A 25,991-nucleotide genomic window follows, 5' to 3' on the forward strand; every position below is an offset into this window, starting at 1 on the left:
CACGTCATTGTGGAAAAAAAAAAACCCACATAAACCAGAAGCAAAGCTTGAAGACACAAGCAAAAAAAAAAAAAAAAATCCCAAAGTAATTACATATAAGAATAGAAATCTTACAAATAAGAATAAGAAATAGAATAAAAATAAGAATAAGAATACATATAAGAAATAGATTCTACGGCAACACTAGAAGCTGGAAGGCAATGAATGGAGCTGTACCTTTAAGGTTCTGAGAGGGATTTATATCCTACTGAGCATTTATAGTCAGGCAAATTATTAATCAAACGTGAGGGAGGAATAATGGCATTTCAGATGTGAGAAAACTCAATTCTTTTACCTCCCATACATCCTTTCTGAGGAAGCTCCTCTAGATGTGTTCCTTCAAGATTAGGGGGTATTTAAGACAGGAGAAATGGAGTCTTCCTTTAAGCTCAGAGAGCAACCGGTTCAAGTTGGAGTAGGAGGACAGAAGATTCCAGAAGGGAGGGCATCAAGAAAAAAAAAAAAAAAGTTGGAGAGTTGAGGACTGAATTAGTGATAGGTACACAGAAGATTAAACAAATAAACAGACAATAATGGCCTCCAGAAATGACAGCTGAGGAAAGTACACGAAAGAAATGAATCATAACACACCACAGAGCCTGGCTGTGAACAGTCATTTATCTGGTCATGATAGTATATCTTCTAGTGTCGACTTAATCAAAAATGGTATAACTGTATTAGAAGAAGTAGATGAGGTATATGGGATAAAAGCAAGCTAAATTCTCATTTTTCGTAGTCGGAAGTAATGAATAATATCTAGCATTGACAGAAAATGCCATATAAGCATGCTATTGAGATATATACTGAGCTCACTCTAGAATTAGGTAAAAGAGCTGAAAGTCGTAGCGTTTGGGTGGCAAAGATTACGGGGCTGGGGCCTGGGGGAGGGCCCGAAATCATGTATGGGTATCGCTCTGACATTAAAATAGGCTCAAGCCTCTCCATGTATATCCACACCGGCAGCTCAAATAGGCACAGTCAGAACTGAAGGATTGTTTGCTGTCGACGTGTTAACAACAAGAATGAATGGGTGTTTTGCACGTGGCAGTGGCAGAGGACCTTCCTTTTTCTGATTCTTTGAAAAGGAATTCTTTACGCATTTTCTTTTCTTGTCAGAACCCGTGTGTTCAGTGCTCAACTCATGTTTAATTTCGGCTTTTGATGGGAGAGCTGGGGGAGGCAGGCCGGCGTGTGGAATTCTGTCTTGGTCACTTACCAGCTTTGGGCCCGGCCTAGTTCCTTCAGCCCTTTTCCTCCTCTGAAAATGGAGAAAACGGGCATCTGGGCCACTCAGTCGGTTGAGCATCCGACTTCAGTTCAGGTCATGATCTCGTGGCTCACGGGTTCAAGCCCCCGCGTCGGGCTCTGTGCCGACAGCTCGGAGCCTGGAGCCTGCTTCGGTTTCTCTGTCTCCCTCTCTCTCTGCCCCTTCCCCACTCACCCTCTGTCTCTCTCACCTTCTCTCTCTCCAAAATAAATAAGAACATTAAAAAAAAAAAATAAAATGGAGAAAACACTCCTTGCCTCATAGGGTTGTGTGAGGAATAAATGAATAAATTAGTATATTAAGTGCTTGGCACGTAGTAGTTGCTAAAAACATTTAAGTAAAAAAAAAAAAAAAAATAGAGGACTATTGTGGTTAACCCTTGGTCTAGTACAGGAGCCCTGTAATGTTGGGTCCGGGCCCCACAGATGAACCATCCAGAAGAAACAAGAGCTCGGGAGGGAAGGAGAAGGCACAAATATACCAGGAAGTCTTCTGATCTTAGCAGAAATTCTTCTTGCGTTTTGGGTGCTGTGTCTTCTGATCTGACCGCAGAGCTCAGCAAATGGGTCGAGACCCAGATCCTGGAAAGTTTTATGTGTGTGGATCAATCAAAGCTCTTAGCTAATTTAGCTCCATATCCAAACAATTGGAACGGTCGCTCGGTCGCTCGCTTTCCAGATAATGTGGAATAATGGATGGAGGGTTCACAGGGTTATCTTTTACTCCAGGGCTCCTGTGTGCCTTGTGATGATCATGCATTTAAGCCAGGGACTTGGGCCCAGCCTACCCCTGGGATAGGCTGACCCCTTCTCTGACTCAGAACCAAGCCCATTAGTAACGATCCTTGCCTGGAGGATGCTGGGCCATGAAATTCTTAAGGTGTATGTTCTTGGCTCATTTTATGAACTTCTTTGGTTCTTGGTGGGCTCTCTAAACCCTGGTTTATGGTCTGTGGTCAGCGCCCACACGTTGTACGTCTGAAAGGAAACACCTGCATGCAGCATGAGGGAGTCAGTGAGGCCAAGGCAGCGTCTCATTTCTCTGCTTTCTTCCTTAGAATCGTCTTCTGAGGCTTCCGGGCTGACCGAGGGCCTTGGCTGAGGAGGTGCCAGGGGCTGTAAGGTCGGGGAACAGCGCAGGCAGGAGTGAGGGCAGGGAGCGGTAGAGCAGAGAAGAGGCCTCTAGCACGAGGAAGTTTTGGAGGCAAACTTTGGCTGGTGAGGCCGAGGGACAAAAGCAGTGAAACCAAATCCAGATATTAAGCCAGTGATTCATGTGGGATTTGAGCAGGGAGCAGGGAGCGGAAGACACACAGATTACAGTGGGGCATGAATTCAATGTATTAACACCGTGAGGAAGCACAGGCGTATACAGGTGGCTCGAGGGACATGGGGACTCTGTGGCCAGCTGAAAGGATCACACTGGTAGGGTGATAGGAGTTAGTATGAGCCACTTAATAGAAAAGCCTTCAAATAGAAAAAGCTCTTGTTATTACTGTTGTAATTGTTTATTTCTCATGTTTCTGCTAAGAACAAGTTGTACTTGCAGTCTAAGACTGGCCCATCTAGTTGCCTCATCTATCAGAAACCTAGTCGTAAACTTGGGAAGGAAGCTGGGGAAAAAAAAGGCTTTGAGTAGCCACAATGGATGGCCGAAGCCCGACTACAAAGCCATGCACTGGGTGATGCTGGGAGTGCCCCTCTACTCTCAGTCATGGCCCTGAAAGGCTTCAGTGAGCCGGAGTCAGCTGGGACCCCAGAGCCTATCTAAACCTAGCTCTTCAGGGGTTTATGGAGGGGATTCGGGGGATGCTTATAGGAAGAAAAAGTAGGAAGTATAGATGAGCTTTGCAGTCTCTTGAATGTCACCAAGCGTCCGCTCTCTCTGGACCTGCACAGTTTCCTGTCTGCCTCTCTCTGGGCCTCTGCCCTCTCTTTGTGGGCCAGCTTCCTCTCCTTCTGCAGGGCCCCACGGCCCCATCACTTGGTCTTGTGCATGGCATTCACTTCTTCTAGCCCTACGATTCCCCGTGAGCTGACTGTAGTCTTTGGTCACCGTTGCAACTTTGAAAGTACTGATTGGTCCAGCACCCTTATGGGTGAGTTGCTTTTGAGTCAGAGTTCTACCCTGTGTCCATCCGGGGACTGCCCAGGTGTGAGTGTGGGTTGGGTAGCAGGAAGACCTGGCAGAATGACTTGAGCATTTGAGCAGTACTGGAGGTCTGCAAGCCATCTGACAAAGGATTTAAGTAGCATTAGTGGAGCCCCCACATTCCCTCATCAGTCGGCAGATTGTCGTGACTGGGGTGCAGGTGCATGGGGTGGAGAGGCAGGGGGTGCTGATCAGCTGGGAAGGGGCACGAGACTAGGCCTCTCAGGGTCTTTGCCTAGGTCACAGGGCCGCAGAAATCCAGGAAGTCTGTTTGGACAGATGGTGGGGTGAACTATCCCTGTCTCGGTGAAGGTTTGGCCTGGAGCAAAAGGCGGGGTAAGAGAGTCTAGCTAGAGATGGGGAGGGGGCCTCCCTCCTGGGAAGAGGGCAGGTGAGTCAGCAGCCCCAGAGTCCACCAGCCCTGGGAGCCCCTTGCTTTTGTTCCCTGGGGAAGGCTCATTACCAGCAGGCTCCCAGGTGGCCACCAGCTTAGCTGTGTTTTGCAGGTAGAGATCTCGTCCCAGCCTGACCCAGTCTCCCCACGGAGACTTTGGCCCCTGCTGTTTTGTCAGCATTAATTACAGACAGCAGCAAAGTGCCCATATGCTGCAAGTGACTTTTTATTTTTCCATGTCAACTGATGCCTTTGTCCTTTGCTCTGCTCTGCCCTGAGCCTTTGTGGGACCTTGACATTTCCACCCCCTCGATGGCTCATTTCGTCTTCACTTTCATCTGATGATGAAACTTCCTATCAGTGTCTGAAGTCTCATGGGGATGACTGTTGTTTCTCATGGCATCTCAGGGTCTCTTCCCCCTGGACACCATGCTTGTGTGTTACCACTCGTCTCTGTCCCTCAGGGGGTTTCCCACCTTTTGCTCCTTACCGTTCTCACTCAGATACCCCCTCCCCAGGCTTGATTAGGGGAGTGCATTTAATCAGTAGGTCTTATCTTCTATTTGGGCTAAGCTGAATGTGAACATGAAAAGTGAGAATCCACACGGCTGGCACTCCACTCTCATTTCCACTGCCAGTGTTACCCGTGGTGAGCCAGGTTGTGGGTGAGGGAGGGGCCAGGCGGCCCTGGGGAAGGAGCAGGGGAGGAATGGGCACCCTTCTCCATGGCTGAGAGCGGCTTATATGGCACAGAAGTCCTGGAGGCAGCATTCCAAGATGAGACATTTGGAAACTCTTTGACCGGGCCTTACGGAAATAACCTTGGATTTCCCCAAAGATTTACTTTTAAGCACTCTTTGTAATTACCATAAAAACATTGGAGATGGCCAGCCTTTGGGGGTGGGGTAACATTTATAGCCACATAGGTGCAAGTTATATCACTGTTACAATGGGGCTGCAGGAGAACGCTGATGACACAGAACCAAGTCATGCCTAGCTTTATTGCAGCTTTGTGAAAGATCTGGATAACCAAATAAAACCAGGAAGAGTGTGTTATCTGTAGTTATCTTGGGTGGAGAGGAATAGGTAATTTTTTTCCTTCTGTTGACTTAATTATATTTTCTGAAGTCTCTAGATTAAACACAAATTTCTTTGATCCTGGGAAAAAAAACAATTGCTTGAAAAACATGCTGTTCACCCAGACAGCTATAATAATATATGGACTGAAAATTTAGTTTCCGTTAAAAATGCTCTCAAAATAAATCGGGAATTGAATTCACATTCGTAACATTCCAAACAACATACTGTGGGTCAAAGGGAGACTGTGAGCAAGTTGGATGTGTTCGTTGATTGAAATCAGGTATCCAAAAGCCTTATCTAAACACGAGACTTGGGGCCAGAACTGTACTTTTCTTTTTCTTGCTTTTCTTACTAATAATAGCTAGTAGCACAGGATTAAGTGACTGTGGTAGAATTTGCTTTGCTTCATCTAGAGCTCAGTGAAATTGCACAGCCCCCGAAGGGGTAGGTCTGGGTGAATAGATGGGCAGTTTGGGTCCTGGAAAGGTGCCTGGCTGTTTCAGGTGGGGCTGTAGTTCTGGAAGGGGCTCTGAGGTGTCACGAGTGACCAGGGCCAGGAGTGGGAGGAGGAAGGGGGCTAGCCCTCCTGCATGTGTTAACATATGCGCTTCTGGTGCTTTGTCGGCAACTTTTCTGTGTGTGCGTGTGTGCGTGTGTGTGTGTGTGTTTCCTCTGTAGGTGAGGTAGAGCCGATTGTGCAGAGCTCTGCGGCCAGCAGCCCACAGAGAAGCAGTGAGCCCCAGCTGAAATGAATTGGCCTCCTTGAGTGTGCCCATGCCCTGGTGCCCAGCCTCTGTCCCAGCAGTGAGGTAAGACCCCTTGAATCCCAGCTTGGGGACAGAGAGGGCAGAACGCCTCCTCTTTGGAGGTGCTGGAAACCTCTCCCTCTAAAGCTCAAGGGAGAAGGAGCAGTTGTTTCTAGTATAAACCACCTGCTTCTACCTCAGCCCGTTGCAGGGCAGGGTCACTTGGTGGCTGCAGAGGCTTTGATTTTTCCGAGCAGGGCTTTTGGAATCTTAACGGGGAGTTGTGTTTTTCTCAGTTGCTGGTGAAATTTGAACTCCAGAGGGGATGAGTTTATCCTCCAGGTAAGACTGCACGGGATTCACGTGAATGGCTTAACTTAGGGGGCACCTGCTCTGTTCTGCGAGGGAGCTTGAGCTCTTAGGATACTTTCTCTTTCTCTCTGTCTCACACCCAAGGGAGACAGAATGACCAAACTGATGTGAGGAGGTTAATACAAAGCATTCCGCCAAGCTCACTAAAAAATGACTAATTACCTAGATATGTGCTGATTGTAAAGGTAATATGTGCTCATAGGACACCTGGAGAAATACTGACATGGAAGAGAATAAAACAGGCCTGAAATCCTACCCCTGCTGACAGTCCTTCAGATAATTTTTTTTTCAACGTTTTTTTTTTTTATTTATTTTTGGGACAGAGAGAGACAGAGCATGAACGGGGGAGGGGCAGAGAGAGAGGGAGACACAGAATCAGAAACAGGCTCCAGGCTCCGAGCCATCAGCCCAGAGCCTGACGCGGGGCTCGAACTCACGGACCGCGAGATCGTGACCTGGCTGAAGTCGGACGCTTAACCGACTGCGCCACCCAGGCGCCCCCAGATAATTTTCATTAAGGTTACTCCTTCAGTCCTTCAGCCCCCACGGCATGTTGCCGCCCCCTGCACGGAAGTAGAGAGGTGAGGCCGAAAGAACCCTTAATTAGGAGCCCGGAGAATTTGCTGCTAGTCTGGGCACTCTCAGAGAGCCGATTTTTAAATATTCAGGAGTTTTGCAAACTGCTTATTAAAAACTGTTGACAGCTAGAGATTGGCCACGGTGGGGAAGTTTACACTGCCGAAGTTAGCCAGTTTTATAAACCAGGGCTTTTTGGTTTTGGAGATTCAGGTTACTTGCTCGTTCTACCACCGACAGGCTGGGAGGCATGAAGCAAGTCACTGTCCTGTGCATCTTCCTTGTCCTTCCTCTCCTGCGGAGAGTACTGCTCAATGAGCATTAACAGAATGGATGAACGGATGAGATTTCTGTTCTAATCATCCCATGAGGCGGTCGTGAGGCTCCCTGCCCGTGGGAGGGGGCTTAGGTGATTGGTAAACCTTTGGTTTCTCAGTGGAGAGAAGTCTACTGGCCTTTCCCCACGCCTTGGCTCTCGCTTCTTGGGAAATCTGTGAATTACTGACACCCTTTTGTAAGGGCAGATAAAAACTCTCCATTTACTCATGGACATCTGGGGCATATTTCCTTCCTGGAAAAATCAAGGAGTCGGTCAAAGAAGTGTGAAAAGGAAGGCCCAGCACGGCTACATGTGAGAGCCAGGACTGAAATTAGAGCTTTTGACTCTTAAATTCTACAGGAGGGTATGAGGGGGGGAGGAGGAGGAGGAGGAGCACTTCCTGCCAAATGTAAAAATTGAAACAAAAGCCTCTTTCTTCAAGGCCCTGCTGTGGGCAGATTAGAGCTAATTAAATTAGCATAATGGAGCCCCAGCCTCTGCCCTTCTCTCTCTACTTTCCTGGAACCTTTGGGCTCCCTGCCTCCCCACCCGCGCCCCATGTATTCCGGGGAAGGGGATAGGGAGAAGGTGGGGCATCAATTAGGCACCAGATCACTTTGTAGAATCCTAGTTCAGAGAATTAGAAAGGTGGGAAGGACTGGAGAGGCCATTTGGTCCGAAGCCCTCATTTTAAGAAGCCAGGTCGCACAGCTGGTGACTGGCGGTGGGTGGCCGATGGGAAGGTACGTGCTCCTCCTGGGGAGGCGGGGAACCAGGCTGGTGGGATGGGGCACGGCTCTGGAGGCCTCCTGATCACTGAGCCCTTGTGTGCCATGGCTAAAGGGACGTGGTGGATGGTCTCAGGGGCCGTCCCTGCCTCCACCTTTCTCAGACCCCTTCCCGTGCGTCTGCTGCCATAGCCTTCGTGCATGTGGGGCGTCTCCGGTGTGCTTGCAGTTAAGTCCCCTTCCTCATCAGGGGTTTGGTTTTCCACTGAAACCACCTGGGCAGATGCTAGTCTGGGGACTTACCTGTGTGTGCGAGGGAGGGCAGGAAAGGGTCGGTGACGGCTCTAGGCACTGTGCTTGTACTCTTGTCTGCGGAATCTCATTTAGTTCTGCAGTGGCCTGACAGGATAATAGGTTTTTCCATCCCCACGAGGCAGAGGTGGAAATGGAGTCTCTCTTGGAGGTAAAGAGACTTGCCCAAGATTTCACAGCCCACAGGCAACAGAGATGTAAACTCAGCCTGCTGTGACTCCACAGCTCTAGCGGATGCTTTTCACAGCAAGTGCTGGCCTCCAGGAGAGGGCGTTTCCGGATGATGCTGATGCGGTTCCAACAGGCAGGGTCCCTTCCCTCGGGGTACATCATTCCATCTCTGAGGCTATGTGAGCAGCTGCAGCTGCGTGCTTGGGGCTTGACAAAAGGCCACACTGTTCCTTTCAGATACCAAGGACTCTTCATTCTACAGCAAGATAGCATCAGAGCTGGGAGCATCCATAGAATTCTTTAGCATCGTCCCCTCACTCATGTGGTGGCCCCAGGTCTCTGAGTCATTTGGAAGCAGAGGCCCTCTCAGCCTCTGGGCTCCATGTGCTTTTGCCAGGCGAACATACTGAGGTGGATGTGCTCGCTTTTCCTCCATGTTTGGGTAAGTGATTATTCCTCTGGCAAGAGGGATTTACTTCAGTGTCATAGGTAGTTACCGAAAGCCGATTGGGTGCCTAGCCACATCTCGTGGCCCGTTCGGTCGGGAGATCCTGGCTGGGCCTTGAGCGCCCTGGTATGGCAGGGGACCGGGGGAGGAGCCCTCCTACATCGACATGGTACCCGACGTCTGTTAGCCCACAGCCATACACCATTTCCAAGAATTCTAAAGGGAGAAATTGTCTCAAGGGTCTGCGTGTCCCAGGGCTCCCAGACCCCATCAAAATTGAGTCTTCGGTGCTCCCCCTGCTAACGACGGAGCAAAGCAGCAAGTGGTGGGCCAGAGTCTTGGGAAGATTCCTGCAGAAGGGTAGCGCTGAGGGGAGGAGGCAGAGTGGCCAGAGGGGGAGATCTGGGAAGGCACTGCTGAGTGGGACAGGCGTCTTTGTGGGGCTGGGGTTGAGGGAGGCGTGGCGTGTGCAGTTCTGTAGATAATCAGGAATCCTTTTCCTTTGTGGCACCTGACCAGTTCCAGAGGCAGGAAAAACTCACTGCAGCAGGGCGCTCAGAACACGAGTCAGGGCTGAAAGAGGTCCTTGGAGAGCTGGTCGGTGGGCCTTCACATCTTGCATTTGAGGAAACGGAGGCCCAGAAAGGGGAAGAGCCTTGCCGGTGACACAGGTGGAGCTGGAGTCTGTGCTGAATGTCTGGCCAGGGTCTTTCACACCAAACCACTCTGGCTGCACGGGGAAGAATGTTCCCAGAGGCAGGTACAGCCCATTTCCTGCCTCGGCTTGTCTGGCTCCAAACCTGTGATGGGCGGGGTTTGGCTAGTGGAGGAATTTGTGGCAGTGGCCACCCAGAAGGCAGAGGGTGTCCTCTCAATGATGTCAAAGATCCCCTGGCATCTCTGTGATGCCAGCTCTTCATCCTCCTCTGTTGTCAACCTTCCTAGAGGTCTTGTTGAGGCCGAGGTGTATCATTTCTGGCTTCTTGCTGGAAGCTCCCCCACTGTCGGAACAACTCACCATACGGAGAAAAGTGCCCCAGCTTTGAGGCCATTTGAACTGGGTGTAAACCTCGCTTGACCATAGCTGCCCGACTACCTGGCTTTTCTGACTCAGTTTCCTCATCTGTAAAACGAGTGAAGATTAATAATTATTTATGTCCTGCTCTTCCCACAAAGTAGATGCCTGTTAAATGGTACCTGTGATTTTCTCCCTGCAGCTCTATTGAATCCTAACAACAACCTGCACTTATTTAAACTGCACAACTTGGGGGCACCTGGGTGGCTCAGTCGGTTGGGTAACCGACTTCGGCTCAGGTCGTGGTCTCGCAGTCCGTGAGTTCGAGCCCCGCATCGGGCTCTGTGCCGACAGCTCAGAGCCTAGAGCCTGTTTCAGATTCTGTGTCTCCCTCTCTCTCTGACTCTCCCCCGTTCATGCTCTGTCTCTCTCTCAAAAATAAATAAAACAAAAAAAAAAATTAAAAAAAAATAAACGGCACAACTTGATGAGTTTTGACACATGTTTACGCTCATGAAATTCTCTGTACAGTCAAGTTAATGAGCATAATCAGTAGCACTCAAAGTTTCCTCCTTCACCTTATCCTTCCCTCTTCCCCCTCTCTCTGTCCTGCCTCCCAGCCCCACTCAGCCCCTAATCTGCATTCTATCACTGCAGATTCGCGTGCGTTTTCTAGAACTTTAAGTACATAGCATCATACAGCACGTGTTCTTCTTACACTCAGCATGATCGCTTTTAAGTTTTAATTTAAGTTTTTATCCCAACTCCAGTTAGTAAACATACAGTGTAATGTTAGTTTCAGGTGTACAATATAGTGATTCCTGACCTCCATACGCCACCCGGTGCTCATCACAGTCAGTGCCCTCCTTAATCATTTTAACATTCGTCCGCATCGTGTGCGGAAGTGGTTCATGCCTTTATTGCCGAATAGGGTCCTGCTGTACGGAAATACCACTGTCTGTTTATCCTTTTATCTATTAACAGACATTTGGGTTGTTGCCAATTTGGGGCCATTAAAATAAAGCCCCTGTAAGCATTTGTGAAAAAATGTTGTGGGGACCTATGGATTCTTTTTCTTGCATCGGTACCTAAGAGTGCGATGGCTGGGCCAGATGGCGGGTGTATGTTGAGCTTTTTAAGAAGCTGCCAAATTGTTTCCTAGAGTGGCAGTGCCGTCTTACATTGCCCCCCCCAGCACTACCTGAGAATACCTGGAATAAACTAAATGAAGGAGGCACTGGACCCTCTCTGTACTATCTTTGGCAAGGTGCTCCATTTCCTTGCCAACACTTGGTATGGGCAGCCTTTTTAATTTTAGCTATCCTGCTAGGTTTGCGGTGATATCTTATCATTTTATTCGCATTTCCTTAAAGATCAATGCTGCTGATCATCTTTCCGTGTGCTTATTTGCCATCTGCCTGTTTCCTTTGGTGCAATGTCTGTGCAGAATCTTTTGTTCACTTAAAAAAAATAGAATTTGTTTCTTTGTCTTCTTATGATTGAATCGAGCCCTTTGTCTGCTCTACAAACAAATCCTTTATTGGAGATGTTTGGAAATGTATTTTCCAATTCCCAAGCTTGCATGTCGTGAGAGACTATGACACGTAAACTAATAATTACAATTCAGTTGAGTACATACAGGGAAGTGCAAAGGAAGATGAGCAATCTTAGGACAGGAAGTCAGGGAAGCTTCTAGAAGGTGAATGTATGTGAATTGGTTTGTAAAGGAAATTAAAAGTTAGCTAGGTGGAGGGAGGGCAGTCTGGGTGGAAGTTTGTACATGCAAAGGCATGGCCGTATTGAATGTCATGCTGCATGCAAAATTGTAAGTAATTTGATTGGACGACTGGGATTTTGGAGAAGGATGTGGGCTGGACTCCCAGTTGCCGGGGCTTATGGCCTGCGCGCTTCTATTTTTTTTTTTTTAATGTTTTGTTTTGAAACAATTGTAGATTCACTAGGAGTTGCAAAGATAGTACAGAGAGGTCCAGTGCATCCTTCATTTAGTTTATTCCAGTGGCTTCATCTTACATGATTATAGCACGATATCAAAGCCAGGAACGTGAGATTGGGACAATGTGTGTCATTTTCTCGCATGGGTGGATTAGCAGAGCCGCTATTACGATCAAGAGATGGGCTGTTCTCTCACCAGAAAGATCTCCCTCATGCCACCTTTTCGCTGTCCAACTGCCGTGGCCCCCTCCCCTCTGTGTTTCCTCTCTATAATTTTGTCATTCTGAGAATGTTATGTAAACAGAGATGGACAGTATGCAAACTTCTGAGACTGGCTTGTTTTCAGTCATCATAATACATTTCAGGCCCATCCAGGTAGTTGAATGTATCAGTAATTTGCTCTTTTTTTTTTTTTTTTTTTTTTTTTCTTACTGTTATTCCATGGTATGGATGTACCAGTTTCACTATCGACCTTTGGAAGGACATTTTGGTTGTTCCCAGTTTTTGACTATTACAAATAAAGCTGCTGTGAACAATTTTGTGTAGGTTTTCGTGTAGACATCAATTTTTGTTTTTCTGGGATAAGTGCCCAGCAGTGCAATTGCTGAGTTGTATGGTAAGTGTATTTATTTATTTATTTATTTATTTGTTTAAGAAACTGCCAAACTGTGACTGTACCATTTAACATTCCCACCAGCAGTGTGGGAGAGATCCACTTTCTCCACCTCCTTGCCGGTGTTTGGTAGGGTCATATTTTTATTTTAGCTCTTCTGATAGATGGGGGACCGTGTCTCATTATGGTCTTAATTTGCATTTCTCTGATGGCTAGTTGTGTGTCTCTTACCCTTTCTGCTCCTTAGGTCTGGCTGTGTGAATTTAGACCCCAGGCTATACTTTTTTTTTTTTTTTTAATTTTTTTTTTAACATTTATTTATTTTTGAGACAGAGACAGAGACAGAGCATGAACGGGGGAGGGTCAGAGAGAGAGGGAGACACAGAATCTGAAGCAGGCTCCAGGCTCTGAGCAGTCAGCACAGAGCCCGACGCGGGGCTCGAACCCATGGACAGTGAGATCGTGACCTGAGCCGAAGTCGGACGTTTAACTGACTGAGCCACCCAGGCGCCCCTATACTTTTTAAATGTAGGAAGGAGGGGCGCCTGGGTGGCTCAGTCGGTTAAGTGTCGGACTCTTGATTTCCACCTAGGTCATGGTCTCATGGTTAGTGAGATCTTGCCCACACTGGGCTCTGTGCTGACAGCATGGTGCCTGCTTGGGATTCTCTCTCTCTCTCTCTGCCACTCCCTTCAAAATAAATAAATAAACTTTAAATGTGAGAAGCGAGAGGACCTACTGCTGACAAACCCCCTCCCACATTTCTGGAGTTGCCCCGAAGCCTGACTTCTTTGTCCTTTGAGATCCTTCTTCATCATTCTGGGTGGCTCCAGGAAAGTGGTATTTTCTAGAGCTGCATATTTTTCCAGGGAAGTTCCCCCCGCCCCCTTCCGCAGATGAGCAAACAGCCTGTAAGTGTTGACTTTTTTACTGTGCTGTGGGGTAAGCTCTCTCCCTCCACCCTGTTCCTCCCCGGTGCCGGTATGCCAACATCTGTACTTACTGGCAGCTGAGATAAAGGAGCGTCTGGAGTTAGGCCAGGATGGCTGTTTTCTCAGTGTTTGGAGGTCTGAAATGCCAAGGGAATCTTGCATGGCCTCAGGCCTTCCCTGTGCTCAGCATCTCCTGATGTTGTTCTTTCACTTCTAGACGGACAGGCAGTGTTACTATGCTGGGAAAAATAATAATGGCAGCTAACAATCCTAGCATTTATTATGTACCAGGTTCTAAGTGCTTTCTATGCATTACCTCATTCATCCCAACAACCCTAAGAGTTTGGTGCTGTTAATACTGCATTTGACACATGAGGAAACGAAGGCATGGGAGGTCTCATAGCTAGTAAGTGGTGACTCAGTTGGGACTTGAACCCAGATGGCCTGACACCCAAGTCTTCTTGTTTTCAAATGTTTATTTCAGTTATGGTTCGTGAATGTACAGTGCACAAGTCCGTCCTTCTAGTCCTCGCGCTCTGCTATCTGGGAGTAAGGGTGGGCGGCACCTTGTGTGATGCACACCTGACTGTGTGAAACTGTGGGCCTCAGGCCGTGCTTTTGGGAGCATTTGGGAGGCGGGCGGCATGCTTTGGGTGTTCTCTGGGGCGTCAGCACTTTGTGATGCTGCGGTAGGAAATGGAATAGCGGGGGAAGTGCTTTCCTAGGCGGAAAGGAGAGTTTCTTGGAGGCCTGCACTGGCCATGGGCTGCTGTCCGGGTGTGAGTGAGGCTCAGGCTCGGAGCCACAGTCTTGTGGAGACATGATTCTGTTCTACGAGCCTGCTGTGCACTCAGGACTGGCTCACACACACTGTGGGAAGAGGCTGGCGGGGGAGGATGTGGGAGGCCCTGACCCTGGGGAAAGCACCCGTCCTCACTGGTCCTCAGACTCTCAACCACCTGCCTGTGCAGTCATAACCATGAGCTTGCCTGCCCCCACTCCCTCCTCAGAGATGACTGGGAAAGAGCTGGGGCTTTCTGGCCTGATAGATCTGGGTTTTGATTGCAGAACCCCAGTTTCTGCTATCAATAGGGCAATAACGATATCTAGTTATCTAGATCGTTGTGAGGCTCAGTGGGGGCCGGTGTAGTGAATTACCCTAGAGCACGTTGGTTCTCTCTCCTCTTCGTGGGGCCCTTTGCAACCATCCAGCTGAATGGCAGGGCTGTGCTGAAAGAAAATGGGTGTGTGTGTGTGTGTGTGTGTGTACCTTGTCCTGATTCCATCAGTGAAGAGTGTCCATTCGCTTACTTAGCACTCAAGCAACTTTTTTTTTTTTAATTTTTTTTTTCAACGTTTATTTATTTTTGCGACAGAGAGAGACAGAGCATGAACGGGGGAGGGGCAGAGAGAGGGAGACACAGAATCGGAAACAGGCTCCAGGCTCTGAGCCATCAGCCCAGAGCCCGACGCGGGGCTCGAACTCACGGACCGCGAGATCGTGACCTGGCTGAAGTCGGACGCTTAACCGACTGCGCCACCCAGGCGCCCCTCAAGCAACTTTTTAATGACCCTCTACCATGTGCCTGCTTCTGTAATAGGCCCTGTGAGCACAAGAGCCACATCCTTGACCTCACGTAGCGTAGGGTCTACAGAGAGAGACAGATATTAATTAGATAATAACACAACTGAGCGTGACATCGTGGATTGTGGAATTGCTCTGGAGGAAGTTCAGTGGTGCCGTGTAAGTGAGCCACGGTCTGAGGCCGGAAGACACTTCTTCAGGGCGCTGCTTCTGACCTGGGTCTGATTCTTTAGCCTTGATCCACCGAAGAGGCCCATGTGGAATGTTCTGTAGGATCAGTTCACTTGTCCTGACTGTAGGCTGACCTGATGCCTGGCCGCCCTGGTGTTTTCCCCACCCCAACAAGCCACACTGTCCTGGGATCTCAGATAGCCCACGGGGGCCAAGGCTGAGCTCAGAGCCACACCTTACAGGGAGGGCCTGGTTATGTTTTTGTTGTTGTTTGTTTTTAAGTGTGCTCATTACTCAGCTTATTACTTATCTGAACGCAGTGGTTTTGATCATCGCACAGATATTTTAAAAACACTTTTACTGAGGTGTAATTTATGTTCCATGAAATTAACTTCCTTTAAGTGTAAATTCTATGACTGCTAGTAAATGTACCGAGTTGTGTAACCATCCAGTTTTAGAACATGTTCATCATTGGAGGGGTCGTTCATCTTTACATGGAAAAGGCAAGAAAATTATTATTATTTTTAATGTGTATTTATTTTCGAGAGACAGAGCATAAGTGGGGCAGGGGCAGAGAGAGAGCGAGGGAGACCCAGAATCTGAAGCAGGCTCCAGGCTCTGAGCTGTCAGCACAGAGCCTGATGTCAGCACAGAGCCTGATGCAGGGCTTGAACCCGTGTGCCATGAGAATATGACCTGAGCCGAAGTCGGATGCCCAACTGACTGAGCCACCCGGGCGCCCCAAGAAAATTATTATTTTTTTAAATGTTTTTTTAATCTTTATTTATTTTTGAGAGAGAGACAGAGTGTGAACAGGGGAGGAGCAGAGAGAGAGGGAGACACAGAATCCGAAGCTGGCTCCAGGCTCTGAGCTGTCAGCACAGAGCCCTATGTGGGGCTTGAACTCACAAACTGTGAGATCATGACCTGAGCTGAAGTCGGATGCCCAACCGACTGAGCCACCCAGGTGCCCCAAGAAAATTATTTTTTATGGAAATGTTCCATAATCATCTGGGGTTAGTTCTGTTCTCCCAGCAGGAGGATCTAATTAATGAATTCAATTAGCATTTATCGAGTGCCCGCTGGAGCCACAGCTGGGCTAGGTGCAAAGGGGAATAAAGAGAGAAACTGTGGAGAGGGCAGTTTCTCTGTGGCTCACAATGTTCCCACTGAAGCTTCACTGTTCAGTGTCTCCTGTCTGCAGGTGTGGGTCTCATGGCGGTTACAGGGCAAGGTGCTTGCTTTTCACCCTGTAGCTCTTTGCTGAGGACAAGGCAAGGGCCTTGCTTGTGCAATAGTGATGTACTGAAAATACTGGCCGAACAGAGAGAGGGAAGCGTACTCTCCAACATCTGCAAACGGCTCTAGACTTTCACAGGCCTGGATGCAGGATCTGAGAAGAGAGGAGAGTGGGTGTGCTGTTCACAGTGCAAAGATTCCATAGGGTGGGATCGGGTGCGCGGTGAGGATGCGCTGGGGGAAGAAAGCACGAGCAGTCAGAGCAGGGGGCTTGGGGGAGTTCAGGGAGTAGTGGTGCCTTGGGTCACCTACAGCTTAGGGGCACATTTGCATGTGGTGGGGTGTGGCTCAGAGGCTTGCCGGTGAGGTGGGGGTGAGGAATTTGGACTTAGTGGAGCAAACTTGGAAGACGCCATTTTGTCTCTAAGGAGGGGCGTAATTGTCCAGAGCCGGATGTGGAGCACAGTCTTGTATGTGGAGAGAGGTGGGAGGCAGCCATGGTTTGGGAGGCTACTGCGAGGGTCTTGATATTAGGTGATGTGGACCTGACTTCAGCTGCGCCGGTAGGGTGAGGAAGGAAAAAGTGGATGCGAGAGAAGATTCTCTCAAGTGCGGGGAGAAAATCTCCCCGTTCCAGCTTCTTCTCCTGGGGTCCAGACCTGCCTCATGCACTTCAGCCAGTCCCTCACGCTCCGCGTGTTCAATACCAGCTTCACCGGCCCCTCCCCACACTGTGCCCTCCCCTCGCCTGCCATGCCCTCCTCCCCTCCAGTTCTCTATTCCACTCTTCTCGCCCAGGAGGAAGGAGGGGAGCCAGAAAGCAAAACGCTACCACGGAAGGCAGTGCCGTGGAAGGTAGTGGTGAGAGATTTCCAGAGTGGGAAATGCCCAATGACGAACAGGGTAGCTGAAGAAGGGCTGGGGACTTAGGGCTGGTAGTAGCCAGGCAAGCCAGATGCTTCAGGTGCAAGATTTAAAGAGGCACTCATGCTCAGATGCCAACCCTGGACTCAGATGCCCCTGAGATTTTGCACTCCAGGTGCCTTCCTCGCCTTCCTCTAGTGCTGGACTAGGTTCCTGGAGAGAACTGGTCTTTGGGAGGACCCTGGTGACTTTGGACAAAGCACTGACTTTATTTATTTATTTTTTTTTAAGTTCACTTATTTGAGAGAGAGAGAGAGAGAGAGAGAGACAGTTGGGGGAGGGTGGGCAGGGGCAGAGAGAGAGAGACTCTCAAGCAGGCTCCACGCTGCCAGCACAGAGCCGGAAGAGGGGCCCCGATCCCATGAATCGTGAGATCATGACCTGAGCCAACGCCAAGAGCTGGACGCTTAACCAACTGAGCCACCCAGGAACCCCCAAAGCACTGACTTTTAAAGGACTCAGGACAGAGTGTGGAAGTTTCTTCAGAAGGAAGCCTTCAGTGGGGAGCTTCCTGAAGCTGTGTTAGGGCCCACTGTCTCCCACCTCCTTACCCCAAGACAGCCCCTCAGGGTCTCCATGGACTCTGTGGTTCCTGGAGCATGGTTTGAAGAATACCGATCAACCCCAATCCCCATCTAACCATAGGGAGTCCTGAGACCCACGGAAAATTTGACTTACCAAGGCCACCCAGGCAGCGTGACCTTAGAGGTCTCCCTCTACTTCCCTTTGATTCATCATCTTCTGTTGTTTTATATTCTTTTTATTATCTCTTCTAATCTCCCCCGCCCCCCAAAAGGATTGGAAACAGCTGATACTGCAGGTCTCCAAGTATTTGAAGGCTGCGGTCTAATTCTGAGAAGTCCGTTTATTGAGTGCCTGCTACCTACCAGGCATCATTTTAGGGGCTTTTACATTCATTATTTTAATTCTTATAGGCATCTTTCCAGACACATTATCCCATTTACCGGATGAGGAGACTGAGGCTCAGAGAGAACAAGTGGCTTGCTTAAATTTTTGGTTACTGACGGTGCTCCTGTGCCCAAAACCCACACCATGCCTTTCTTCAGTCATTCATACGGAGTGCACTGATGCCAGGCCCTGTTTTTGGTGCTGATACAGCACAAAGGAGACAAAATCCTGCTGAACCCTACCCCACTAGTCCCTCTGCTCACGAAGGGCGGTTGGCCCGCTCTTCATAAGGCCTCCTGTTGCAGTCGTCTCTGGGCTGCCTGTGGTGGTCGCAGTGATTTTTGGCTGTTGCTGAGATGCAATCCATGGCCCAGTTCACTCCCCAGCCAACAAGTCACACGGGTTCCTTTCTGGGTGCCCCTGGGTTTCTGCAACATTCCATGGACAGGCACTCACGCAATACAGGCATTTTGTTCTCTGCAAGGACCTTGCCTGCTGCTCCCTCCTCCACCGTTCCCCCTACATTTCTTGGCACTTATCACCAGCAGCTTCCTCCGGCTGCCGCCCCAGCCCAGAAGAGCTCTGATTCACTTGGTGATTTAGCCCTGATAAAGGCGAGTTATTTTGGCCTCTGCTGCCCTCAGCCCCAGTGAGAATTTGGACACAATGTTTTCACTTGTCACGTTAGACTGTTTGCCAGAGTTTGCGGAAAAAGGCCTGTATTATTGATGCCCTTGCCAGGAACAGCTGCGCCCTGCCAGCCTGTCATGTGAGCCCTCTGAGACTCCCGGCTGCAAGGCCCACAGCTCTCCTGGGCCCCCTGGCTCAGGTGGGAAATGCGATCTGATCTGACAGAAACTGCAAACAGCCCAGCAGGGCAGAAAGCAGCTTGGAAGGGACTGATCAGATTCCTCTCCTAGGAATTGACCACAGCCCAGCGTGTGTCTCGGGGGGCCTGATTCCATCCTGTGCTTTAGTGGAGCCCATCGTATTTGACAGTTTTATTTTCTCTGTTTTAGAGACAGAGAGTGCACACGAGTGGGGAAGGGGAGCGGAGGTGGAAAGGGAGAGAAAGAATCTTAAGCAGGCTCCACGCTCTGTGTGGAACCCGACTCAGGGCTTGATCCCACAACCCTGGGATCATGGCCTGAGCTGAAATCAAGAGTCGGACGCTCAACTAACTGAGCCACCCATGTGCCCCAGGGGCCCCATTATATTTGAGGTCTTTTAGTCTGACGTCTCCCTCCTCCACAAGATTAAACAAATGGACCCTTAGCCACTAGAAACAAACAGACCCTTGGAATGAGTTTTTGATGTAGGGTTTATCTCCATTTAATGGATGAGAAAGTAGCCTTGGAGAGAACAGCGAAGTACCCGAGGTCTGTCCTCCTCCTTTCGGGATGCCGTGAGCCACCAGACACAAAAGGACATTTTCCCAACTCGCCTGTAGGTTACCTCTGCAGCCGGTGCCAGCTGTGGCTCTCACCTTCCTCTCTTGCCATCACTCTGTGAACACGGATACCCCATTTCTGGAGCTTCTCATTCCCGTGGGGACTTGACTCAAGTTCAGGATCTGCCAGATCGGTGGTTGGTGGGGCTGCAGGTCGGACCAGGGATGAGGAAAGGTAGTCTCTGGCACCTTCTCCTCTATCAACTGAAATGGCTTCTCTTCACCTCTCCTGCCCCATCAGAGCCCCTTTTTGGTGTCAGGAACTCAACACTGAGCTTAGAGAAAATAATAATGTCACTTGCTTGCTTAGAAAACCTCTGCCAGTCCCAGTTTCTTGGGTAAATTGGGACGAGAAACACTTCTGTCTGGAGCAGATAATTCTGAACCCCATTTCCATCACTGCAGCCCTCATACCCTCACCCCTCATAGCTTCTCACCATTCTGTGACTACTACGGGCCTTCTTTCATAGCTGAGCCTTTGGACTACCATTCTCTCTGGATATGCCTTTTTCTGCCTGGTAAGCTCCTATTCATCCTTCAGAGCCCAGGAGGAACATTACCATTCCTGACTTCCTCTGGTGGAGTTGGTGGTACCCCAGCCTTTAGTTCTGAATGCCTTACATGCGCCTACACCCATCATTTTATGGGTCTTTCTCTTCCTCCGAGGCCTCAGGGGCAGGGGCTGGACCCTGTTTATTTCTGTATCACCTGTACTTGAACAAAATGAATGGGGGCTCATGAATGAATTATTTGCTAATGTGTGAGTCATAGGTGGGCTCCACTTTAATTAAGTACAAAGTCCAAGGACTTCAGTGAGAGGTGATAGGCCGAGTCTGTGGTGCTGTTAATTGAGCCAGGTACTGTGCCAAGGACATTAGTGCAGGCGAGCCCTGCAGCCGAGAGGGGGTGGCATGGGGGTGAAGTAACGTTGCAAAAGCTTCGAAATTGTAGCGTGAGGCACAGCGTGCCCTGGTCCCCAGGCCAGCCTCTCAAACTCTCCACCCAGCCTGCCTCCCAAGAGGGGGGTTCCTTAAGGCTGGGTGCAGACCTGGAGAAAGAGTGCAGATTCTGGATGGTCCCAAAAGGAAGGGGACGGGGTGGTACTCAGAAGAGGAGTAGAAGCCGGGGTAGCAGGAAGTACGAGGCAAACTTTTCTTTCCTTACTGTGATACTGGGGGCATCTTGCTGGCCAGAGCTGAGCTCCTGCCGGCCGCTGCAGAGGCTGAAATATGAGCTGGGGCCAGGCAAGAATTTGGAGCCCGACCTGGATATGCAGGTCCTTTTGTGCCCCTGCCTGTTTAATTCTGCCTCCCCCTACTGCTGGGTGTAGGCACGTAGGCTTTAAAGACAGTAAGATCTGAGTTCAGATCCTGGTCTCAGACACTTGAACCGCGACTTGTGTAGCACTGAGTAAAACTACTAGGGTGGCTATTTTTATGTATTTATTTAATTTTTTACTTTTCCCTTTTTAAAAATTTTACTTTCGGTATCGTTAACAGTGTTATATTAGTTTCGGGTGTACATTATAGTGAATTAACAATTCCGTACGTTACCTGGTGCTCATCATGACAGGTGTACTCTTAATCCCCTTCAGTGTTTATTATTTTTGAGAGAGAGAGAGAGAGAGAGAGAGAGAGAGAGAGAGCAATCAGGGGAGGGGCAGAGAGAGAGGGAGACACAGAATCGCAAGCAGGCTCCAGGTTCTGTCAGCACAGAGCCCGACGTGGGGCTCGAACCCACAGACCGTGAGATCATGACCTGAGCTGAAGTCTGCTGCTTAACTGACTGAGACACCCAGGTGCCCCCTCTTAATCCCCTTCACCTATTTCTTTTTTTTTTTTAATTTTTTTAATGTTTATTTATTTTTGAGACAGAGAGAGACAAAGCATGAACAGGGAAGGGTCAGAGAGAGAGGGAGACACAGAATCTGAAACAGGCTCTGGGCTGTCAGCACCCAGCCCGATGCGGGGCTCGAACCCACGGACCGCGAGATCATGACCTGGGCCGAAGTCGGACGCTCAACCGACTGAGCCACCCAGGCGCTCCCCCCCCTTCACCTATTTCACCCAAACCCCCCACCCACCCCCCTCTGGTAACCATCAGTTCTCTACAGTAAAGAGCCTGTTTCTTGGTTTGTCTCTTTTTCCCTCGTTCATTTGTTTTGTTTCATGTGCATATGGGTGAAGTCGTATGGTATTTGTCTTTCTCTGACTGACTTCTTTCACTTAGCATAATACACTCAAGCTCCATTAGGGTTGCAATTTCGTAGGGTCATTAGGACCAGGAATGGCATCACTGCTGAGAGGCTGTGGGCTGAGACATCTAGTTTATTCCTCGGAATACCCAGCACGCACGTGCTGTTATCATTCTGAAATCACAGATCCTTAACTGGGGTTCAGAGAGGTTCTACAAGCTGCCCAAGCTCCCGTAGTGAGTCAACGATAGTGGTGGCACAGCTGGGTCCACCAGGTCACCCGTCTCCAATCTGCGTGATCCTAAGAACCACCTGGGGCTCTTGGTGAAGGAGCAGTTCCCAGGCTCTGTGTCAGCTGTTGCTTCAGCTTGCTTAGCGTGGGGCTCCGGGAGCAGAGGATGAAACAGGTACCCAGGATGATATTAGGATCTGGCAAGTTTAGGAAACGGTGTTGTGCTCTCCTGCCTGTTAGGTGTGGCTCACGGTTGGCCCCCTATAAATTGGCCCCCTATAAATGGTGGCTGTGAGTGTTGTGGCATGAACTGACTCAGAGGGTAGCTTACCGTGAAAAGGTTTTCATCTTTTAAAAGCTCATTAGTCCTACAGCTAGCTCTTGAAGATAGAAGTTAAGGGAAGTAGATTCTGGATCAGTGAGTCTACATTCTAAAACTCTAGACTCGGAGAACGATCTGCACACGGAATGAGCTGCCTTCAGAGGTCCTGTTGTTTGTGATCGAGCAGTCGGTGGTGACACCATGTGTTGGGTGGGCTGGTCAGTTCCTCGAGGACCCGGTGGCCGCTCAGCATCTGCCCGGGGCATGCACGCACCAGGAGTCCTTCATGTTAATATACCAGCGGAGGTGGAGTGGAGCAGCTGTGCAAAAGTCAGGAAGGATCCCGACTCTGGGAGGGAACGCAGGAAGGAAGGGATGGCAGAGGCCGAAGTGAGAAGCTGTCTCTGGGCCAGCACTCCCTGCTTTGGGCCCTGGGAAGCTTCTGCAGTTTCCTCTGTAGCTGAGTCGCCGGACTCTCGGTCCTACCATGAGGGCACAGAATGCTTCATTTTCCCTGGGGACTGATGGTGGGCAGTTGTCTGTCTCTTCTCTATATGTCTGGGTCGTGCCTTTGTTTTGAAGTTCTTAAGGCCCATCTTGGGGGCATATAAATCATAGACCATAGGGAACGTTGTCTCATCAGAGCCTGGAGGAAAGCTTGACCCCTGTCCTGTTTTTAACCGCAGCATTGATGACAAAACTCAGCACCGGCTTTCCTAGAGACCAAGAGCATCTCTAAGACCCTGCTAAAACTGATGGAAGCCTACCGAATAACTGCCTTGGATACTTTGATTTCTAAGATCCATGATAATAGCTGCCACTCTGAACACCGATTGTGTGTTGGTGCTTTATGTATCTTTTCTCATTTAATCCTTTCAGCAGCCGTGTGATATAGGGAACACTATCCTTGTTTTACAGATGAATAAACTGAGGCTCAGGGAATTCAGCTAAGTTTCCCTTGGTGACAGAGCTAGTAAGCAACGGACTTGGACTTCAGACCTGTGTCTGTGTGAATCACACATTAGAACTTATTATGCCTACGCTTCTGTGTCTCATTGGGATAATATGAAGTTTTGCTTCTCTCGATGAGGAGGAAAGTTAGGGATTGGTTACCCTGACTGGTGACAGAGCGCAAAGCTTTGTTCAGAGTGCTTCAAAGGGATGGCTGATCCCTGTATTCATGTTTGAAGTCATCCATAACGTTTATGAATGTGGATAACCATGACCTTCCTCAAGTCATGTCTTGGTGATTGCAGCAGAGAGAGATTTCCTGTCACTCATGACTCTCGGGGAGTCTCTATCCCGGCTAAGAATGTTGAAAAATGTGTGCACGCTGCTGGGCTCTGGGGCAAGGATGTTGAGGTCCAGGAATCTGACTGCCCTTGAGTGATGACAGCTGGGAAGATGAAATGAGAAGAAGGGAGCGTGAGCTGTGTGTCATTTCATCAACCTGGGGCTTGAGACCACGGGATACCTGTGTGCATTCACTTGGATAAGGAGACTGTCTGAGCCCCCACCTCTGTGTGCCGAACACAAGGAGATCGCATCTTCTAGTAGATAGATCTGCCGTGTTAGAGAAATAAAAATCTCCCAGGAGAGGTGAAGGAATCTGAGGGCTTTCTGCAGCTTAAGCCCTGTTTTCCTTGAACAGATTTTACTTTTTGGCTCTACGTTATGCGCACACTCATGGCAAGATGGAGGGTCCTCTGTCACACTCCCCTTTTTGACTATCTATCAGCCATCTTTCCCTGCAGCAGCTTTTTTGGCCTCCGTCTAGAAGTGGGCGCTCTCCACTTTACTGTCCTGTCTCTCCCTGACCACTGGCGAAGGCCCCAGTGGCCTGTCTCACTTCCCCACCTTTTTTTTTTTTTTTTTAAATTTTTTTTTCAACATTTATTTATTTTTTGGGACAGAGAGAGACAGAGCATGAACAGGGGAGGGGCAGAGAGAGAGGGAGACACAGAATCTGAAGCAGGCTCTCAGGCTCCGAGCTGTCAGCACAGAGCCGGATGGGGGGCTCGAACCCACAAACTGTGAGATCATGACCTGAGCCGAAGTTGGACGCTCACCCGACTGAGCCACCCAGGCGGCCCATCTGTCTTCGTTTCTAATCTAGCCCAGATGGTATCTTTTTCTTGGCGTTCCTTATGTAAATCAAGTCAATATTCTACAGCTTGCCCTTTCATTATAATGGTCTCATTACATTTATTCAGCTGGGTTATTTTCTGCCTCGGGTGTACTTAGTTTGTTTCTCAAAACTCCTGAAAGGCAGGGACTGTAGTTTATGTGGAGGTAGTGGTGATTGTGTCTTAATTTCAGTGTCTAGCGGGTAACAGTAGCCAATAAAATTGTTTTTTCTTTTGGTCAACATGTTGATTGGATACCTATCATGGTCTGGGCACTGAACACAAGGCTCCAGGGCTATGGAGCTAATTATTACTTGGTGGTTGAAATTCCTGCGGTTTTAAGGGAAGAGGGACATGCAAGCAAATTAAAATTGTATTTTAATTTGCTTTGAGCAGTCATTGAGGTTGAGGGTTCGTAACATTTATTGGGAGCTCAGAGGAGAAATAATGAGAAAAGAGAAATGGCGACAGATTTAGGACATGTTTTGAGAGTAGAAATGGAACTTTGTTTCCTATTTAGTTTGATTGGCTTGTCGTGGGGACAGTGAGGTACCAGGACGAACAAGTGATCCAGGAGCACTTGGGGAGTGGAATGCGTTGAATTTGGGGTAAGAAAGAAGGAAAAGTCAAAGATACCAGGCTTAGCAAGATAGTAAGAAAGGGAGAGAGGGAGGGAGAGGGTTATAATTGCTAACATACACTGAAGGCTGATTTCTGTGTGCAGGGTAGTTAACGTGAATTGCCTCTTCTCCAACCCCCCTCCCTGCCCCATGAACCCCAAAGGGGTAGGTACTTTGGTTTTCTCCACTGTACAGGTGAGGAGGCACGCTCAGAGCAGTTGGGTAGCTTGTTTGAGATCACGCAGCTGAACAGTGCCAGAGGCCGGCTTAAACCCAGGAACTCTTGCTGGCAAGCAAACACCCATGCAGCTGCACTAGAACAACTCGACCACAGGATCCATTTATACCTCCAGCCTGGACCTTTCTCCTGACCTCTGGTCTCCTGTCGGCTGGCCGATTTACACTCCACTTGACAGTCTGACCTCAAACTCAGGACTACCCCACACTGGACTTCTACTCTTCCCTCTCATCTCCCCTTTTCCACTCAGAGCAGCACCATCCTTCCGGCTGCTTGGGACCCAAGCCTTGGAATCGCCCTTGACCTTTCTCTCACACCCAAATCAAATCCATCAAACTTGAGTTTCAAAGCACCCTGAAATATATTCCTTGTCACCACCTCCACTGCAGCCTCCCGCTCTCACACTCGGATCTCTCCAGTGGTCTGCTTGCTTTTACCCTTGACCCCTCTCCGCACACACTGCAGCCTGAGCTATCCTGGCAACTCTGAGTCAGGTCAAAGTTGATCTTTTTTGCCAAACCCTTGGAGTGGCTCTCACTTTTAGTTAGAACGACAGCCAGAGTCCTCACCATGACCTGTAAGGTGCTACCTGATCTCTTCCACCTTCCACCTGGCTGTCTCTGTTCCTCTGGGATCCCCTCCCTCTGTCCCCTTCCCTTTGTGCCTTGCATCCGGGCCAGTGCTCACCTGTGTACTCCTGCCCGCGCTCTTCCTGAGATACCGCTGGGGCTCACTCTTCACTACCTGTACTTCTTTGCTCGAATGTTCCCTTCCCAATAAGCCCTTCTCTGACCTTTTTAAAATGGAAACTTGCCTCACCCCGCCACTTCTGATCCTTCCCTTTCCACATTCCGCTCCGCTCTGT

At 49.2% G+C, this 25,991-nt stretch overlaps 1 protein-coding gene across 4 annotated transcripts in view; it reads left to right on the top strand.

Moving 5' to 3' along the window:
- Nucleotides 1–25,991, top strand: part of ST6GAL1 (ST6 beta-galactoside alpha-2,6-sialyltransferase 1) — a 121,537-nt gene that overhangs the window by 22,719 nt on the left and 72,827 nt on the right. For 2 of the 4 annotated variants that reach the window (XM_040481052.1, XM_040481054.1), the window contains exon 2: nucleotides 5,610–5,740. The exons of the other annotated variants lie outside the window; for them this stretch is intronic. The gene's annotated coding sequence lies outside the window, so the exon portion shown is untranslated. The remainder of the gene's footprint in view (nucleotides 1–5,609; nucleotides 5,741–25,991) is intronic. 4 annotated transcript variants of the gene reach the window in all.

Source organism: Herpailurus yagouaroundi, unplaced genomic scaffold (genome assembly GCF_014898765.1).
Source record: "Herpailurus yagouaroundi ecotype Mexico unplaced genomic scaffold, PumYag 159, whole genome shotgun sequence".
NCBI lineage: Eukaryota > Metazoa > Chordata > Mammalia > Carnivora > Felidae > Herpailurus > Herpailurus yagouaroundi.